This window comes from Trachurus trachurus (assembly GCF_905171665.1).
Source record: "Trachurus trachurus genome assembly, chromosome: 1".
NCBI classification, from domain to species: Eukaryota; Metazoa; Chordata; class Actinopteri; order Carangiformes; family Carangidae; genus Trachurus; species Trachurus trachurus.
In genome coordinates, this window is record NC_139891.1 from 38,698,014 (window position 1) to 38,706,564 (window position 8,551).

The following is an 8,551-nucleotide window of genomic DNA, read 5'->3' on the forward strand; positions in this document are numbered from 1 at the left end:
ACACAGCGCCTTCATCTGTGTGGCTCACATGTGTAAACACACACACACACAGTGTAAGGATTAATGGCCCTTCATCCACTCTCCCATCAGGATCTCTATCCAGCAGCAACAGCAGCAGCATCATCCATCACTGCTGGGAGGCCTGCGGCGCCATCTGCCTGTCACTCAGCATCATTACAGCACCGCCGCCGCTGCTCTCTGGGTGTGGATGCTGGGTTTTACTGAGCTGCCACCCGAGGCCCTGAAGGTACCATGACTCTCAAACAATCTCAACGTCTCATTCTTTAGCTTACTACTGAGACTGACACACACAGTTGGTTTCACCTGGCGTGTGTTTGGATTCACTGCAAAACTAAAACTGAAATGTTCTGCACACTCTTTGTCCTCTCAGTCCTTTGGTTCGACATTCCCAGCTGCCTCAGGTAGTTTCCATGTGATGTGATGTGTTGTGATGTGATGTGATGTGCATGTTTACCAACAGATCAGAGAGAGTTCATGTTTGAGTTTGAGGCATTTTAACACTTAACGTTTCAAACAGTTGCCTTTACATAGTAGTTAGTAGTAGTAGTATGTATCGGGACCATCAGGTGTGTTTCCACCAACCTGGGTTCAAGTCTGATTTTTAATTTATACTTAAAGAAAAGCCAGGGTGGAAATGCTGAAAATTAAAAAAAACAAAAAACAAAGAAAACATTACACATGAAATAGCTACAATAAATGTTAAATTGAAGTTGAATAACTGGTATACATGTCAACAAAAGTCAACTACACATAACACATGAACTTTACGTCTAAACCACATCCTCCATTATTTACTTTATTCTGTTGAAAATAAACAGAATCAGATAGATAGATAGATAGATAGATAGATAGATAGATAGATAGATAGATAGATAGATAGATAGATAGATAGATAGATAGATAGATAGATAGATAGATAGATAGATAGATAGATAGATAGATAGAAATGCGCTCTCTGGCTGGCTGGATTTTCTGTTCAGGGCTGCCGTACAAACATGGCAGTGCAAGATGGCGACACTCTAAGCAAACCTTATAATTATATACATATAGCAAATATGTATATAAAAGAATAATTATAAGGCTATGAAAACCAAACCATTTAATAGCGATTATACACTTATATACTGTAACTACATTCATGGGTAGTATATTCAGATTTCGCCAATAAACCTTGTCAATTATTACACACTGGACCTTTAAAGCTCATGAGAGGAGGAAGAACTTGCAGAGAACGTATAAGCCAGTCGTCTGATGGACAAGTTAATAACCTTCATCATCATCATCATCATCATCGCTCTCAATACTTCACGTCATCTGAGCTGCATTAGAGAAGCTGCTGCTGTCAATGGAGCGATTTTAATCACATGGTGAGAGGAAAGTAGAAACAAATGGAGCCATGTGAGTTTTATTTTAGGAAGTTTATTTATTTATTTTTATTATGTATCTAAAAAACCCAAAAAACATAAGATTCACCAACAGTGTTTATTTGATGAGCGTGAAATGAATCAGATTTACAGCCTCTGTTTTTTTGTTTTTGTTTTTACAGATGATATGTTCAGGTGTTAACAGCAGGTGGAACTAACGACATTAACGAGCTCTGGGATCCAGTAATTACTGTAACACACACTGTAATTGATGTTATTAAATGCACCTGCATCAGTGTTTCCTCCTGGTCATGTGCCAGCTTACACATGTGGGATCTGTTTCTTTGGTACCCAGGGCAACAACAGCACATAATTTGTTAGTGTGTGTAGGCTACATGTGCATGTTAATGCAGGTGAGTCCCTTCCTGTTAAACCCTTGAGCTTTTCCATGTTCGTAAAGACAAAGGGATCAAAACATCAAAGTCTATGACGTGTTCACCAGCTTCATCAGTATCTTCACCAGCTCCATCAGTGTCTTCATCGGTGTCTTCACCAGTTCCACCAGTGTCTTCATCAGCTCCATCAGTGTCTTCATCAGTATTATTTAGCCTTTATTTAACCAGGTAAAAAGACCCGTTGAGATCGAGATCTCATTTTCAAGGGTGACCTGGCCAAGAGGGCAGCAGCACACGTCGTTAACATTATAAAAATACAAAATACATTACAATATTACATTATAATAAATAGGGCCATAACTGCGTTCACACCAAAAGCTTCCAAAGCGTCAAAACGCCGGAAGTCAATTCAATTTCAAAGAGAGCCCGGCGACACTGAGCGTCCAAAGCGTCAACAGGCGTCGCCGTGCTTCCAAAGCATCCAAAGCCTCCAAAGCGTCCAAAGCTTCCAAAGCGTCCAAAGCGTCACCAGATAAGAAGTTGAGCCATGGTTAACTTTAGGGTAATTAGCTATGACGCGGTTCAGCAGCAACCGGCGGCAGCCTGTCAGAATAGAGATGTCCGCCTTTAACTTTGACGTCAGTCACGTGACGAGCGACCAAAGCGGCTGAAAATATTTGCCGTTTTGGGAGCTGTCTTGTCTGACGCCCACCCTCGAGCGTTTTTGACGCTTTGGAAGCTTTTGGTGTGAACGCACAGTAATACAGTAGAGGTTAAAACAAAGTGCAAGGTGCAAGGAGCAAGGGGGTCATGGTGACAAGGTTGGTCAGCAAAGGCACCGCTCAATTGATTTTTGAAATCCGGTGGTGCTGCTCCATCTATTGACCCCTTGCAGCTACGTCACAATTAGAACGTGACGCGAGAGGCGACACCATGACGGACGGCAGAAAGTGCTCAGTGATAATATACTGTCTATGGGTGCCGTCCAACAATGTGGCTCGATCACTTCACACTACAACCTCACAGCATTATCACTTATTTAAAATAGAATATCTACTCATCCGTTGCAATATATGTTTGTTTTTTTGTTATTCACCGTAGAATATCTCAGTTTTCTGTGCTTTTTCCACTGCTAAGGAGCCATAACGTCAGTCAGTGCCACACTCCCCATACAGCAGCTGCTCCTGTCTTTGCTGCTGCTAACTACAGTTAACGGACCTGGAAATTAAAACCTGGTCTGACCCGTGGGTGTTGAAGACCTGACCCGACGTCTGTATAATTAGTGATCATTCTCTGATTAAACCCGGCTGAAAAAGAAAAGAAAACAGGAAGCCGTCTTCGTTGTAATCGCCGCGATCGGCCCAGCGGCAACTACGTTGTGACGGTGCTATGTTTAATACGAGCGTTAGCTGTTGTTAGCCACAGCATGTAGCTCAGCTAGTTAGCATCAACTGTGTTTACATCGACTATACACTGTAGATAAACTAACTTGTTGGTGCTTCAGACCAGTTTTAAGAACCATTAACCGGTTTTTAAGCGGTGGAAAAGCAAAGAACCGGTGCTAGTCGGGCTCTGGCTCCGAACCAGCACTGGAACCAGCTCAGTGGAAAAGGAGGGGAAACCCTACAACCCCGGTATGTCACAAAACTATAACGCGCCCATTCAATTACATTGACGTTCACTGTTCTTTTGCCGTCCATCATGGCGTCCGGAGCTATCGCGAGTGGAACGTGACGTCACGTGCAAGGGGTCAATATATCTATATCTTCATCAGTGTCTTCACCAGCTCCATCAGTGTCTTCATCAGCTATATCAGTAGAATAGAGTAGAGAATACTTTATTCATCCCTAGGAGGGAAATTCAAATTAGTCCAGTAGCTCTGCACAACAATGACACAAATAAGAAAGAAAGATGGAACAGGAACGCCGGATGTAGTTGGGCCACTGGATGGAGCAGGACCACCAGATGGAGCAGGACCACTGGATGGAGCAGGACCGCCAGGTGGAGCAGGACCGCTGGATGGAGCAGGACCTCTGGATGAAGCAGGACCACCGGATGGAGCAGGGCCACCAGGTGGAGTAGGACCACCAGATGGAGCAGCATCTCTGGATGGAGCAGGGCCACCGGATGGAGCAGGACCGCTGGATGGAGCAGGACCTCTGGATGGAGCAGGACCCCCGGATGGAGCAGGACCGCCGGATGGAGCAGGACATCTGGATGGAGCAGGACCTCTGGATGGAGCAGGACCGCCGGATGGAGCAGGACCTCTGGATGGAGCAGGACCACCGGATGGAGCAGGACCTCTGGATGGAGCAGGACCTCTGGATGGAGCAGGACCGCCGGATGGAGCAGGACCTCTGGATGGAGCAGGACCACCGGATGGAGCAGGACCACCGGATGGAGCAGGACCACCAGGTGGAGCAGGACCTCTGGATGGAGCAGGGCCACCGGATGGAGCAGGACCGCTGGATGGAGCAGGACCTCTGGATGGAGCAGGACCACCGGATGGAGCAGGACCACCAGGTGGAGTAGGACCGCCAGATGGAGCAGGACCGCCAGGTGGAGCAGGACCTCTGGATGGAGCAGGGCCGCTGGATGGAGTATGACCTCTGGATGGAGCAGGACCTCTGGATGGAGCAGGACCACCAGGTGGAGCAGGACCACTAGGTGGAGCAGGACCACCAGGTGGAGCAGGACCACCAGGTGGAGCAGGACCTCTGGATGGAGCAGGACCACCAGGTGGAGCAGGACCGCTGGATGGAGCAGGACCACCAGGTGGAGCAGGACCGCTGGATGGAGCAGGACCGCCGGGTGGAGCAGGACCGATGGTTAAGTGGATGATCCAGGCCGTCCAGAATGGCCTCCTCCATCCTCAGTGCTCATCTCTCCACCACACCCCCCAGTGAGTCCATCAGGGAAACATGACTGAAGTCTGTCATCATTAAAGGTGCCTCAGGATGTTTAGTCTGTATCCTAGTTGAGTAAAAACTCAGAGCTACCAGACTTTGCTTCTCCCAGTTGAAGCGCATGTTCCGGAACATTCTGTGTCTTCATCAGCTATATCAGTGTCTTCACCAGCTCCATCAGTGTCTTCAACAACAACTCATCAGTATCTTCACCAGTTCCATTACTATTTAATCAGTATCTTCACCAGCTCCACCAGTGTCTTCACCAGCTCCATCAGTATCTTCACCAGCTTCATCAGTATCTTCACCAGCTCCATCAGTGTCTTCACCAGCTCCATCAGTGTCTTCACCAGCTCCATCAGTGTCTTCACCAGCTCCATCAGTGTTATCCATGCTGCCTGGTCCCAGCAGACCAGTCCAAGTCTGAACTTCTGGCCCAGTCTGACTATGGAGCTGATACCGGTCAAGAGTTGGAGAACATCTAAAGGCTTCAGCTTCACTGACTTCTCTTCTCCATGTGTAAGTGACTTGATCTCATATATTTCCATGTTTCCATCAGTGTCTGCCTGCTACAGTCGGTATGATAAGTGAGCTCAGTTACTACTTGTTACTGTCATTTGAAGCACCAAGCAGCATTAGACAATGTAGAAGCAGAAGCTGCAGTTCATCTCCTGACCACTAGAGTGAGTCTCCAACAATAAGTCAGTCTCACAGTCATTTAACTTTACAGCATAAATAAACAGGTTTACAGCCTGGTACAGAAACAGATTTGACCTCTACAGTAAATTTCCTCCTTCATGATGACTATATGGGTGTGAATTTTTATGTTTTATGTTTTTAAGTCATTCTTTCAGTTTTATCAAGTCTTAAAGTTCTGTAGTATGCGGTGTGCCCTCTTTGAGGCGGTTCAGAACAATCAGATTCATCAGAAGCCTGTGGATGATGTCATAGAGGCTATATGTCAGTCTTTACAGTCTGAGCTGATTTTATGCTTTTATTTTCCAGCTGGTTTAGTGGGCTAGCATAGATTATTGTAATATTTGTTCTGGTCTGACTTGCTGTTCCTCTAGTGCGACGTGTAGTGGCAGTGAGGAACATCTTCAGAACCTCTAACCCTGTAGCCGTTATCATTTTAACCATGATGACGATGTTCTGTAGAATTCTTTATCTTAACTGTGTAGTATTTCACCCACATCATGCTCTTTCACAACACTAACCAAGTCATTTTTGTGTCTAACAAATATAAATGGCTTGTTTGTGTTTATGGTCAACACAATGAATAAACACAACAACTGTCCCAACATACTGACTGACGCTGGTCATTGCTTCATTGGGTTTAGACACTAGATGTAGACTTGGGCTGTATCCAGACTTGGCTTGTTTGGAGCAGTTGTTCTGAAACGGGGAGCGTTTCACCCCAAAGATCAGTTAGTTTGAGCATATTTGAAAACAGCAATCATGCTCAGATGCGTAAAAAAACAAACGGGCCAAGATCGCCAAGAAGGAGTTGTTTTGGCTCGCCTCCATTGGAGCTCTAGCAGTTTGTTTGCAGTGAGAACGTAATCGACTCAGCAACCGGCACCTCTATTTTTGTTTTTCCCGGGTAATCTCCTCCTCCTCCCAGTTAAGAGAGAACAGTTGGTTTGCACATGGCAGTTGTTTACATCTGTTATAGTATGAACACAAATGACCCAAAAGAAAATGCAGCAACTGAATCGGTTTAGCCCCTGAATCCGAACAAAGCAAACAAGTAAGGATACAAGAGTGAATAGACCCTTGGTTTGGGTTGGGAAAGGATTCTGATTGTTTGGTTGACACTCCTACATGAACATGTTTCTTTATGGCCTCTGAATGTAACTATGGGTCATAATAAGCTGCTGATTGACCTGTTACATAACTGGTTCTTCTCTCGAGTGGTCCGGATCTTATTGGAGTAACAGAGGAAGCCTTGTCTGACGGTACATTGACAACCTGTGGAGTTCTTCAGGGATCGATTCTGGGCCCGTTATTGTTTTCCATACTCGGTCATATCTGTTTATAAATCTACAAAACCTCCACTTTGTCTCATCATTGACAATCTGAAACTTATAAAGACAGATGTAGGCGACAGATAAAACTGGAGTATAGGTTTCATGCCTAAGTGCTGTTCTTCCATCTCAGGACAGAAAAACTCCTATTAATGCCTTTTAGCGGCTTCTCTCACTAATTCCTCCGTCGGTGGCCTCAGGAATTAATCGAATGGCTTCATCCTGGACCAAACTGCTGCAGGTTTCAAAACATGATGATATTTCTGTTGTCCTCCTCCTTGAAGTGGACCTATACCTGCTGTGGCCTTGTCCTCCTCTCCCTCCACTTTCTCTTTGTTGTCGACTTTAATTAGTTTCACACTGACTTTTTAATCCACTGTGCTTTGTTTATACTCACTGGTTTTATTTACATATTTTCTCTTGTTTCGTTATTGTTCATTTTTCCTCGTTAATACGCTTTGTAAAACTTGATTTTCAAAAGCGTTTATGTAAATATAGATTATTAGCCCTACTATTAATATTAATAGATGCAGAATAGTGTTACAACATTAAATCCCACATTAATGTTTTATGAAAACTTCAGTGTTTCTCATATTCCACATTATACAGTGCAGCTTTAAACTGCACAGCAGCTGCAGTAATGAAGATTTTGCATGTGTTTGCAAATGTAAAATGCAATGTTAGGATGAATTTATAAAGTAGGCTGAATCAATAAAAGGTGGTCCTGCAGTGGATCGACACAGAAACACATGACCATTGATTTATGAATGAATACAACATATACAGCTCTGGAAAAAATGAAGAGACCACTCCCAAAATGATCAGTTTCTCTGGTTTTACTATTTATAGGTATGTGTTGGAGTAAAATTCAATAATTTTTTGTTTTGTTTTATTCTATCAACTACCGACAACATTTCTCCCAAAATTGAAAAAAAATATTGTCATTTAGAGCTTTATTGGCTAATGACTAAACTAGTCTAAATAACAGAAATATCAAGTCTTTTCAAACCTCGAATAATAATAATAATGCAAAGAAAACATGTTCATATTTATTCCTATACACAGCAAGAATATTTTAACTCAGGAAAAGAAAAGAATGACTGTCACACATGTAGAGATGCTTTTAAGAAACATTTTGTGAAAGTGGTCTCTTATTTGTTTCGGGAAAAAAATAAGAGACCACTTATACAAATGTTTCTTAAAAGCATCTCTACATGTATGACAGTCATTATTTTCTTTTCTTTTTTAAATACCAACACAAACACAACTCATTCTACTTAAAGCAGAAGTAAGCGATCCGGTCGTTTTGGCTAATGCTGCGTTCCAGGCAGGCTTTTGAAACCGTAAATTATAGCTTCAAGTCACGACTTACGACTTTGTAGCGTTCCAGGCAACCCACTCGTGTTTTTCCGACCTGTTTTACCTGTGAAAGTCACTATAACGGCCACTCGTAACTTCTGACCCGTGAACTCGTACCAGATCGAACTGGTACGACTTCACAGGTCGGAAAAATACGAGTTGCCTTGAACGCACCATAACAGTCCTCGTCCCTACGTCACCACATTCACGGCGTTCCTTGGCTGCACACACAGCCCTGCATGCCGTTCTCTCTCCTCATTGGATAAAAACTGTAGGATACGAGAAAAGTTTTCTCCTGGGCTCAGAGCAGAGCAGAGTGACTGACAGACCCGTGTTTCAGACCAAACACTCTATGTAAGTGATTGCTGTCGGAAGATACAACTATTTAAGACTTATATTAACACAAATATATTGCTTACTTCTGCTTTAATGAGATACTGATGAGGTCATCACCTGAACCACATCTGGTTTTATAGGAA